This window comes from Gopherus flavomarginatus, chromosome 16 (genome assembly GCF_025201925.1).
Source record: "Gopherus flavomarginatus isolate rGopFla2 chromosome 16, rGopFla2.mat.asm, whole genome shotgun sequence".
NCBI lineage: Eukaryota > Metazoa > Chordata > Testudines > Testudinidae > Gopherus > Gopherus flavomarginatus.
In genome coordinates this window covers 21,861,355-21,874,034 of record NC_066632.1, presented here as the reverse complement: position 1 = coordinate 21,874,034, position 12,680 = coordinate 21,861,355, and the positions used below count along the sequence as shown (strand labels likewise).

General features: G+C 52.9%; 1 protein-coding gene and 1 pseudogene across 1 annotated transcript in view; both read left to right on the top strand.

Moving 5' to 3' along the window:
• The window catches only part of PRR13 (proline rich 13), a 326,900-nt gene that overhangs the window by 111,222 nt on the left and 202,998 nt on the right, over window positions 1-12,680 (top strand). The window lies entirely within an intron of this gene.
• On the top strand, window positions 1,746-6,607 carry LOC127035706 (leucine-rich repeat-containing protein 3-like; annotated as a pseudogene).

Here is a 12,680-nt window from a genome sequence, read left to right as displayed (position 1 = left end):
CTGCTCTGAATGGGGCTCTCAGGGGAGTGTCCTTTGACTCTAGCCAGGCCCCCAGACCTTGGAAGCTGCCAACTGTGTCCCAGAAGGATCAGGGGGCGTGATGAGAGGGCAGCGTCTGCCCCACTGGGGTGGGGGATAAGTGTGGGAGGTGTTGGGGTATGGGACGGGGTGTTGTACTTCAAGTACTGCACAGGATCTTTTCAGGGGGAATAAGGCAAAACGCCACATTTCTTAGTAATACGTGTATTCATTAACACTGGCTCATATGCATAGGATATACATACAGCTCTCGAGAATGTTTTCACAGTACACTCTCACTGACAAACACACTCCATCTTGTTATTGTTATTACCAAGTAGTTGCTCCCCTTAACTGCACTGGCCAGGTGAGTTAGATGGGGGAGGGGGTGGAGCTGGGCTTCTGCCGATCCGGATGGATGCTCCCATGTTGACAAGACAAGACCCGGGGTCCTCTGCAAGACACCTCACCTTTATAGCAGCTTCTCTCTTTTAATCTGTTCAGTGGGGGCCATGTTAATTTTATATCTTTCTACTTTCTAATCAAAATGTTGTGTGGGACCAAGTCAAACACCTGAGAGAAGTTTCAGCATCTGACATCGATGCTATTACCTCTGTCAACCACACTTGTGATCTCATCAAAAAAAGACATCAAGGTAGTTTGATAGGATCTATTTTCCATAAACTCATGTTGAGTGGCATTAATTATAAGATCCTCCCCCCCTTTTAATTCTTTATAAATCCAGTCGCACATCAGCTGCTCCGTTGTCGTGCCCAGGATTGGCCAGCCTGACGGTATATACTGATAGGTATATCTCAAATTATTATTATTTATTACAGTCACCCGGGACATCCCATTTTACCCTTTTTAAAAATTGGCACAATATTAGCTTCCTTCCAGTTTTCTGGAACTTCCCCAGTGCTCCAAGCCTTAGTGAAAATCAATGTTAATGGTCCAGCACCACTCCTCAGCCAGCTCTTTTAAAACTCTTGGATTCAAGTTATCTGAGCCTGCTGATTTAAAAATGTCCTGACTCTAGTAGCTGCTGTTCAACAGCCTCCAGTGGCACTAGTGGGGTGGAAAGAGTGTTGGGTAATATGACTAAATCATTTCCCCCCCCAATACAGAACAGAAATATTTATTGAACACATCTGCCTAGTCTGCATTATTGACAATCCTACCATTTCCATCTAGTAATAGACCAATACCAACCCCAGTAGAGAGAAGGGAGGGGTCAGGGCTCTATGGGGGGGGTTGGGGCAGGGAGGGAGGTTGCAGGCAGGGCTCTGGGAAGGGGTTGGGGGCAGGGCTGCAGGGGGAGGGGGCTGGGGGCAGGCCTCTGGTGGGGGGGCTGGGGGAAAGGGAGGACGCCGGGATCTGTGTGGAATTAGGGGCAGAGAGGGAGGTTGGAGGCAGGGCTCTGGTGGGGGGAACGGGAGGGGGCCGGGCTCTTGAGGGGGGGCAGGGGAGAGAGGCTGGAGGAAGAGGAGGGGGCTGGGCTCTGTGTGAGGTTAGGGGCAGGGAGCTTGAGGGGGGGCAGGGGAGAGAGGCTGGAGGCAGGGGAGGGGGCAGGGCTCGGGAGGGGCCACGGGGGGGAGCAGGGGAGGGGGCAGGGCTCGGGAGGGGCCATGGGGGGGACCAGGGGAGGGGGCAGGGCTCGGCTGGCGGGGGGCGGGCTGCGGCCCCGCTGCTCTGACGCAGGCTGACCGGGCGGGGAGGCTCTGCCCGCGGGCAGCGGCCGGTCTCGCCGGGGAGGTTTCCCGGAACGGGCAGGCGGATGCCCGGGGCTGGAGCCGCCCCAAAGCTCGAACGAGGAGCCCGGGACAGCTGCGCGGTCGCCCTTCCCCCAGGTGGGTGCATTTACCGGGGGCCCGGGCAGGAGCGCGGGGGGAGCCCCGGGAAGACAGAGCCGGGTTCGTGCAGCGCCGGGCACAGCAGCTCCGGAGCCCCTCCTAACCCTCCAGCCAGTGATTAGCAAGGGGGTGTGTGGAGCTCTGCTGGACTGGGTGTGGCAGCCAGGAGCTCAGGGGCAAGGGTGCAGGGCAGGGGAGGTTAGCACCCTAGGGTGCTGGCGGGGTTTAGTTCTTCAGACACCCGCTGCACACACGCACCGGGCTACTGCTGGAGTTGGGGGGAGCAGCCGCAGCACAGGTATTTTTGTTTGAATTGCTTCCTTTGTTATTATCCCTAGTGGAGTGGGTCCCACATGGTCTCTGCTCTAACCATTAGACCCCACCCCCTTCCCAGCGCTGGGGATAGAACCCAGGAGTCCTGACTCCCAGCCCCCCTGCTTTGTCTAATGCAGTGGTTTTCAGGCTTTTTTTCTGGTGACCAAGTTAAAGAAAATTGGCCTGTGACCCAATGGAGCTGGGGTTGAGGGGACTCAGGGCGCAGGACAGGGGTCTGGGAGGCTCAGGGCTGGGGCCAGAGTTTGGGATGTGGGAGGGGTGTAGGCTCCAGGCAGTGCTTACCTCAGGCGGCTCCCAGGATCAGTGGCATGTACCCCCTCTAGTTCCTATACTCTCGCCCGCAGGCACTGCCCCCCCAGCTCCCATTGGCCGGGAACTGGTGCGAAGGTAGCACATAGAGCCCTGTGGCCCCCCACCTAGGAGCCGGACCTCCTGTTGGCTGCCTCTGGGGCGCAGTGTGTTGTCGGAACAGGTAGGGACTAGCCAGGCAGCGCTGCCCACTGGGCTTTTAATGGCCTGCTCGGTGGTGCTGACCAGAGCCGCTGTGACCCAACACTGGGTTGTGACCTGCAGTTTGAAAAACCACTGGTTTAACCCACTAGACCCAGCTGTAGGGCTAGAACCCAGGAGTCCCAACTCTGAATTCCACCCTGCTCTAACCACTAGACCCCACCACCTTCCCAAACCTGGGTTAGAACCCAGGAGTCCTGACTCCCAGCCCCCCTGCTCTGTCTAACCCACTAGACCACACTCCCCTCCCAGCTTTAGGGCTAGAACCCAGGAGTCCTGACTTTTAGCTCCCTGCTCTAACCACTAATCCTACGGCCCCTCTTGCTCTGCAGCCTGCCCTGACTGTGACGCGCGCGCGCACACCCACCCACCAGCATCTTTCCGCCCCCATTGCCCTGCCTCCAAGTGCTCTTTACACCCAGGGGTTTGTCTCTTGCTTTCCAGAGGGGGTGGCCAGCCCGCGTCCCGGGGGCTCTTTCCCTGCTGTGAATGTCCTGGCGAGCCAAGAAGAGGCAGGGGGAGCTATGCAGAAATGCCAGCACTGCCCTGGCTCCTCGTCGTCATTCTTTGCCAGTGTGGCGGCCTGGCATGTCCTGAGGGCTGCCGTTGCCTGCTGGAGAGCAGGGTAGTGAGATGCACCCACGGGCAGCTGAGGGAGATCCCCCAGGGCATCCCCCGCGACACCCGCGTGCTCTACCTGGACGCCAATGAGATCACCGTCCTCCCGGATGGCACCTTGCGGGAGCTGCGCCAGCTGCAAGAACTCTACCTTTCGGACAACCTGATCGAGAACATCTCCCCGGCCGCTTTCGGGGAGCTGGGCAGCCGTTTGCAGCTACTGGACCTCTCCAATAACCGGCTCCAGCTGCTGGGCCCCGCCGAGGCCGCCTCCACCCTGCGGGCCAAGATGCGCCTCTACGGCAACCCGTGGCACTGCGGCTGCTCCCTGCAGGAGCTGCTGGAGGCCCTGCCACTGGAGGCGGAGACGCTGGAGGACATGGTGTGCTCCAGTGCAGCCCGGGAGGAGTACGTTGGTCAGCCCTTCGCCCTCCTGCTCAACACCGGCGTCGACTTCTGCAGCGTCCAGCAGAGGACCACGGACGTGGCCATGCTGGTCACCATGTTCTGCTGGTTTACAGTGCTCATCGCCTACGTGGTCTACTACGTTCAGCAGAACCAGGCTGAAACCCGCAGGCACCTGGAATATCTCAAATCCCTGCCCATCAAGCAGCCGAGTCCGGAGGAGGAGATGGAGGAAGACACACTCAGTACCATCCTCTGACCCCAGACTCTTTGCAGTGGGCAGGAGCTGTATTTAAAAGGGGAAGGCTTTGACTTTGAACCACGACGGCTGAGAAATCAGCACGGCACCAGATCCATACAGAGTATGCTGGAAAGCTTAGAGAGGAAGGTTGGCCTGGTGGTGCCTGGGCCAGGAGAGACCTGGGTTCTATTTCTTACTCTGCCACAGACTCCCTGTGATAACTTTGGGCAAGTTACGGAGCATCTGTGTGCCTCAGTTCCCCCATCTGTGCTTTAGGGCTTGTCTACATGGGGAAGTTATTCCAGAATAAAGTAGGGCATGAATCTGAAGCACCACAGCTATGCTGGACCAAGAGTGTCCACATGGGGAGTTTTCTGGAATAGCTTGTTCTGCAGTAGCTATTCTGGTCAATTTCCCCATGTAGACAAGGCCTATCATAGAATATCAGGATTGGAAGGGACCTCAGGAAGTCATCTAGTTCAACCCCCTGCTCAAAGCAGGACCAACCCCAACTAAATCATCCCAGCCAGGGCTCTGTCAAGGCGGGCCTTAAAAACCTCTGAGGATGGCGATTGCACCACCTCCCTAGGTAACCCATTCCAGTGCTTCACCACCCTCCTAGTGAAATAGTGTTTCCTAGTATCCAACCTAGACCTCCCCCACTGCAACTTGAGACCATTACTCCTTGTTCTGTCATCAGGTAAGGCTAGCTAAGGCCTAGAGCTCAAAACATAATCGCTGATGGGGAATCGTCAATGCACAGGGAGTGTTTCCAGCTGAGATCAGTTCTTGGCTCCGTGACATTCAATATCTGTATCAGCTGTCGGGAAGGAAATGTGGAATCACCGCCAATAAAATTTGCAGGGTGTTAAATAATGACGAAGACAGGACAGTGAGAGACAGCGAGGAAGATCGCTTGGGCCCGTTTAACACCTGGCTGAATGCCTGGTCCTACACAGAGGCACAAAGAAGGTAACTGTTACTGACTGTGTCCTGGGAATAAGAGTCTGAAAAGGACTTGGGGAGCTCATGGTGGAAAGCAGCTGAACATGAGCTCCAGTGAAGTGTGGCGGCTGAGGAGACATCCATAGTCCTTGGATGTACAAAGCAGTGGAGTATGGAGTCGGAGGAGGAAGGTGGTATTATCTTGGTGCATACCATTGGCCAGGGCATGACTGGATACTGTGTCCAATCCTGGCGTCCACTCTTCAAAGAAGAGGATGGAAAAAATGATAATTCAGACAAGAGCGGCAAGAATGATTCAAGTTCTGGAAAACCCACCTCAGAGCAAGAGGCTGATGGACCTCAGTTTGTTTAGCTTATTGTTCAAGTGGTGAAGAAACAACCTGATGATGGTTAAGATCGAAGCACCTGCATGGGAGATGGAGATATTCAAAATTAGGGGGTTAGACAGCAAAATCTTTTATTTACACCCTGAAGTAAATGTCCCAATTTTCAAAAGTGCTCAGCACCCAGGAGCTCCCACTGACTTATCTAAATATCTGATGTTTGACTTGACCTCCTCTGTGGATCACTGCCCTTCTAACGCATTCTGAACTGGGCCACCGCCCATCAGTTTCATAACCAGCTCGTTAGCAGCACGCGGTGACCCAGTGGGGCTGGGAAAGCTGCTGCAAGTTGCTAGCATAGACAGCTGTGTTCTTCCTGCTGAACGGCAACTGGTTTTTGAAAACTCAAACTGAATTAAAGAGTTGGTCTCCAAACTCAGCGTAATTCTTCAAGTGCTGCTTCATGTCAATTCCAGTCAGGTGTGTGTGCGCGGACGTGCACGGTGGCCGGAGGATTTTTGCCATAGCAGTGTCCGTCGGGTCGGTCTGGGCGCCCCCTGGAGTCGCGCCTTCGTGGCACTCGGTGTAGAGCCCTGCCGACCCATAACCCCCTCAGCTCCTTACCGCCAGTGACGACGGTAGGCTGGAACTTCCTGTAGCCCATGCTTAGCAAGGCTGTTCAACAGTTCTTCTCACTCACCAGTGCCTCAGAAGAGAAAGAAGCGGGACAGTCGGCCACCTCCAGCTAAACCTAGAGAAGCTCCAGATCCCGTTAGGGCCACGTCAACTCCTGCCCAGGCGAGGCCGTCGAGTTCCAAGTCACTGTTGCCTTTCCTGGTTAATCATGGGGGTTTCTGTTTGACTGCACTCTGCCCAGGCTGGCTGATAATCCGAGCCCCCTTCCCTTACTCCGGGAGCAGAGTATGAGCCATGAACTCCTGTGTCTGTTTAGGTTTATAGACACACTCATAAGCCAAGTCCCTCTCCTTTGCTGTAGAGTAGCCATTATGCATCTTAATAACACAGTTAAGCTTCCTAAATCCTGATTTAAGCCTGGTCTACACACACAAATTGTAGCACTTTAATTCTCTCTCTCTAGTGAAAGCAGTCTAGCCCCTGTAGTGAGGATGCAGTTATACTGAAATACATGCACTTATACCCCTACGGGAAGGGAAATAAGCAAGATCCATTTAAGGCCTGCTCTACACACACTGTTTGTACTGGTCTAACGAGGTGGGTTAGGAGTGGGAGGTTTGTGTTACTGATCTAGGACATGTCTGCATTGCAAAGGAGGTTTGTTCTTAAAGCTGTAACAGGATCTAATAGCTGGAAGTGGTAGTTAAACACTTGCACCTTATTCCAGTCAGAATTTGTCTAACAGGGAGGGTATCTAACCATTGCAACACTTTACCAAGAGTCTTGGTGAGTTTCTCCATCACTGATCATTTTGAAATCAAGCTGGGATGTTTTCTCAGCACATTTGCTCTAGGTCAGAAGGAATTATTTGGGGTACGTTCTCTGGCCTGTGTTATACAGGCGGGGAGACTGGATGATCACAGTCGTCCCTTCTGGCTTTGGAATCGCTGACTCTACAAACTTGGCTTAGCTAACCCAGGTTAAAATAGCAGGGGCACCAGGCCTTAAAAAACCAGCTCCTGCCTGGGCCGCTGGGTCAGCCTGCTGAGGAATTGGTGTGAGAGTAACTAGGAAGCACCTGGAGTGTCAGCGGGGCCCCTTTTCTGTCGGCTTGGCCTGAGGCTGGGTGATTTCATGGGGCAGCAAGGTGCTGTGGGTCAGAACCAGCAAGCTGGCCCCAGCCTCTCCTCTGGTGACCCATCTCCACTATGGTTGAAGGGTGGCAGGGGCTGGGGGGAGGGTATGTGGCAGGGGGCATGATTTGAAGGTTGGATGGGCTGGGAGTTGATGTGATGGGATGGGGGAGTCAGGTAGTCGGGGCAAGGGGGGCAGGAAGTAGGGGACGAAGGGACAGGGAGTGAGGTGAGGGGAAGCAGGTAGGAGTTGTGGTAGAAGATGGAGTGGGCCTTGGAGTCGTCGAGGGGTGAGGAGAGAGTCATTGGGGTGGGAGGAGGCGGAATGGAGGGAGCAGGAGTCAGGCTGTCCGGGTGGAGAGACAGTGGTCAGGAGCTGCAGGGAGGGGAGGGCTGAGAGTGTGAAAGAGGGGTGTTTGGGGACAGTTTTCCCAAGGCTGGGTCCCGTTCCCTGCAGGGAACCCCTCTCCCCACAGCGGCAAGGGGTTTGGCAGGGACATAAAAACTTAATCTGGGAGATTAACTATGAAACCACCATAAATCCCTCTCCTCTAATCCCTGCTTTTCAGGGGTGCGTCGGGCCCATCTGCCCCTCCGCCACCACTTTCCAGCCAGTCGCTCTCATCCACCCGTGTGTGTGCTCTGCCTCTCCTCAGCGGGCGAGAGCAGGAGGAGAACAAAGAGCTTTCCTGCCAATAGTCCCTTTAATCCCAAATAACTGTCAAATGCTTTGCAAGTGCACGCCTCACTCCCCCTTTGGCCTGAAATGCAGCCAGCCCTGGGGAGGAACAGGGCTGCTGTTTTAACAGCTCACAGCTGCACTATGGGACAAGTTAGGGGAGGAGAAACTGGAGGGGGAATGGCACTTGGCTGGGATGCTGGTATTTCCTACTCTCTGCCTCTTGGTACAAGAAGAGCCAGCAGGGGGTGGGGCCCTGGGCTTTGCAGCTCAGCTGAGATACAGGCACTTACTTTTCTTTTTAATTTCTCCAGCCCAGTGAGGGTTTTAAGGCGATTACACCTGAACCAAATGGCATCTTTCCTAACTCACGTTGGATGCTGATTTAGGTTTTGTTTTTAAAAAATTAAACCCCCGAAGGCTTTAGTTTCCCGGTGTCCTCAAAAGCCCCTTTGCGTCACTCCCGCAGCATTGCTCATTTCTGGGGAGGGAGCCATTGTTGGAGTCTCAGTGTGGGTCCCACCAGCCTGGCCCAGAGGGAGGGAAACCCTGGGGGAGACGGGCTCAGTGCAGGCCTGTAGGACTCCACAACTGAACACCTTCACTCCCACAGGTGTGTCCCAGATCCTCTCCTTGCTGCTTCCTGGATTGCCCAGATCTGGGACATGCTGCCTCTGGTCCCCATGCATTTTCCTGCCCGCACTAGGAAGCTGCTCGGTATGACTGACCAGGAAAGGCATCGCCATGGAGATAGCTACTATTAGCACAGCTCATTCTGCTGTGGTCAAATGTTCTGCTTTGGAGTGTCCTGGACAAGACTCACGGTCAATTATAGCCCCTCAGTTTTGTCTGGCTGTGCTGCCCGGGAACCTCACCCCAGTCACTTGCACTTAGCTGGCCTTTCAAGTCAGAAAATTAGATTGTTTGTAGTGTCCCTGTTTAATGCTCAAAGATGCTCATTTCCATCTGGGGCAGAGGTCTGGTTTGCAAAGCTCCATCCTCTCGCTAGGTTATTTATAACCAGCCCTTTCATCTCTAAAAAGCGACAGAGTCCTGTGGCACCTTATAGCCCAGGGGTTGGCAGCCTTTCAGAAGTGCTGAGCCGAGTCTTCATTTATTCACTCTAATTTAAGGGTTCGCGTGCCAGTCATACATGTTAATGTTTTTAGAAGGTCGCTTTCTATAAGTCTGTAATACATAACTAAACTATTGTTGTGTGTAAAATAAATAAGGTTTTCAAAATGTTTAAGCAGCTTCATTAAAAATAAAATGCAAAGCGCCCCCCGACCGGAGACCAGGACCCAGACAGCATGCGTGCCACTGAAAATCAGCTTGTGTGCTGCCTTGGGTGAGCCTTTGCAAAGCTGCCTAAATCCTGCTAGCACCGAATAGCTCCACGCCCCAAGCCATGGCAGGATTCTCAAACTAGGTGTCCCCTGGTCTAGCTCATCGTGATGGGTGGTAGGCATTCCCAGTGCATGCCTAGCCCCCACAAACAAGAGCTTGGGATGGCACCTACTTCCATGTACCACTATACCCAAAAGTTAGGGCTCTCAGCTGGTAGCTCAGAGACCTGTTTTCAAATCTCCATGCACCACAGTTTGAACCAAGACCTTGAACTCGGGTCTTCCACCTCGTTCCGATGACCTGCAGTGGCTTAAGAGCAACCTGAGGGCTGACTGTTACGAACCAGGGTGCAAACCCCACAGTGGCTGAGAGTTCTGTACTTAGAGGTCACCAACCCAGCTATTCTGGGTAAACATCTAAGGCCCTGTAACAGCCTTAAAATGGAGTTACAGAGCCCCCTTGGGCAGCCCAGTCAGTCTCACATCCAAGTGAGCAGGCCTTTGTGATAGTTGGTCCCTTACACCAAGAATCACATCAATATTCAGGTTACGCCCAGGCCCAAAAGACCAGTCACTTCTCCCCGCTCAGTTGCATCTCAGACACCAAACCCAATGCGTGGAGCCAGTCCTATAGCAAACTTTTATTACTGATTTATTATATAGGAAAAGGAAACAGTTATTTACAAGGTTCAAGCAGGTGAACGTACCCACACAAATGAGTTACAATCTTAAGTTTCAAAAATTAATAGAAATCTGTATAATCAGCAAGCTTTATATGTCCTTTAGGGCTAACCCAGGCCAAGCACTAGGGATCGCTTCCCTATGCCTAGAAAACCTTGCCCCCCAGAGCCCAAGCAGCATAGATACACTTCCTTCTTGTTATAGGGGGAGGGAATTAAAACCCCTGTACTCTTGAGTTGTGAACTCAGCTGATGGGAGGAATCCACTTGCATGACTAATTTCACTGGAGGGAAAAGCAGAACAACAAAGTCTTTTGTCCTTTTTAATGTTCCACAATAGTCTGTCTAGGGTTGACGGGCCCCGTTGGCCAGGAAGTAACAGCTTCTGTTGGAGATCAGCACTTTACATTAGTTCAGTGGTTTTCAACCTGTGGTCCACAGACTTCGTCTAAGATTTCCAGAGGGGTCCACACCTCCATTAGACATTTTTTTAGGGGTCCGCAAACGAAAAAAGGTTGAAAACATCTGCACGAGTTAGTGTCACTCTCTTGTGCAGTGATTTACACTGTCACAGAGGCTCACAATACAAATGCTTGAATATTATCTTACAATATGGGATACAGATGCTGTAAGCGAGATTAATGCAGGCAGCAACTCACAAGCATTCAATCCAGTCTAAACACTTGGAACTTGAATACCTGCTTTAAGAACGCTAACACACAGGTAAGCCAGCTTGAGTCCCGTGAAGTGTTTGTCAGTGTTCATGAAACATGGGTACCTCGCCATGAGCTGGCATCTGGGCTGCCAGCGATAGCCCTGCCTAACCTCCACAAAAGATAGCTTGGGATGGGCCCTCCCAGAGGTTAGGGCACTCACCTGAGAGGTCAGAGACCTGTATTCAAATCACCACAGTTTGAAGCAAGGATTAGAATCCAGGTCTTCCAACTGGTAGGGATGTGCCTTGGGGGATTCTGGAACGGGGAAGCTCCCATGTTGAAGCCGTTCAACTTTGTATTAAATATTCATTGGGCCACACACAGCGAGAGTGACTCTGTAGCTTGGTGTTAAGGGCATTTGCCTTGGCATGAAGGAGCAGCGGAGGCCTGAACCCGCGTCAAGGACTGGTGAACTATTTATACAAAGTGGAGCAGCTTCAAATGGGAGAGATTAAGCAAGTCCCCCAGAGCACCCAACAGCCTGCTGGATCAGGAGCTCACCTGGGATGCAGAAGACCCAGCTTCAAGTCCGGGTAGTGACTAATTGTTTATGCAAAATGGAACAGGCTCAACAAAAGAGATGGAGAGATTCATCCCCCCAGCATTTCCTATTGGCTAGCCTAGGTGGCTTCTCTGCCATGCCTAAGGGTACGTCCAGACTACCCGCCGGATCGGTGGGCAGCAGTCAATCCCCGAACGTGCTGTGGTCAACTCCGGAACTCCACCAGGGCGAGTGGCGGTAGCAGAGTCAATGGGGGAGCCGCGGCCGTCGATCCCGCACCGTGAGGATGGGAGGCAAGTCAAAATAAGATACGTTGATTTCAGCTATGCTATTCCCGTAGCTGAAGTTGCGTATCTTACATCGACCCCCTCCCCTCGCCCCCCAATGTAGACCTGGCCTAACTCTCATCATGCCTGGGTGGCTAATACAGCGCAATGAACTCCACCGGATGGCAAGGTGCCTAAAAGGGAGGTGTTGGCATGCCCGAGCCCCTTAGGGGAGCTGTTCCTTGCCCATACAGTGGGGATAACTTGCCTACAGGGCTGCCTGAGGATAAAGTCATGAAGATTGTGAGGTGCTCAGATAACACAGTAATGGGGCCATTGAAGGGTTTTCATGCTTTACGACTCTTGGTCACTTTTTGCCTTGCTCTCCACTCAAATTAAAACTCCAGTCACTTTCCTGTTTCTCCTGCATCACTGGAAGCTCTTTGGGGCAGGGACTGAATTTTTGTTCTGGTAGTACAGCACCTTGCACTGTGGGGTGTCAGTCTCTGACCAGGACCAGCGATAGGGGTTTGAGCGCCCTAGGCGGACGACAATTTCACCGCCCCATACGCTGGTCCCGCGGCTCCGGTGGAGCTGCCGCAGTGGTGCCTGCGGAGGGTCCGGTGCTCCGTGGCTCCGGTGGAGCTGCCGCAGTCGTGCCTGCAGGAGGTCCACCGGAGCCGCGTGAGCAGCCGACCATCTGCAGGCAGAACTGCAGCAGCTCCACCGGAGCTATGGACCAGCAGACCCTCCGCAGGCACCACTGCGGCAGCTCCGCCAAAATGCCGCCCACCAATTATTCTGGCGCCCTAGGCGATTGCCTAGGCTGCCTAAATGGTAGCGCCGGCCCTGTCTCTGACTGAGCCTCCGGGGCACCACAGCAATAGAAATAAATGCACCACCATATTGGAATTATTAATATTTGAAATTAGTACAGGAGGCCACGAGACAGTAATTCAACCATAAATTCCTTTATTAATTCCAAAGGCCAAATGGTATTTTATACAATGGCTCTAAACATGCTCAACAGTCAAAAAACAAGCAATCCGACTCTCAATACAGGAACAAAGTATTCAGAAGCATGTGATTAGGATACTTACAAATGGGCCAGACCGAGGGAAAACCATCTCACCTTGGTGTGCTTCAGCGTGATCAGGCTGGGTCTGACAAAGAACCTTCATACCCTCTTTATACCCTTCAGCTAACTTACTAGCTTTAGCAAAAATGGAGGTTGAAGCAATTTATCCTTGGTACTTTCCTCCCTCCAACGTCTTCCCTTGTTAGCTCCTCTCCCCTCCTCGCCTACCAGCAGAACGTGGGAAGGTTTGCACTGGTTTCTTTTAAGACAGTTTTTGTCTTGTTACTGCAGCTCTTTATTTCATTAGTTACTTTTGGAACCACACATCCTTCCCACACTACAAGTAATACTAATTATTCTCACAGCTTTCTTCT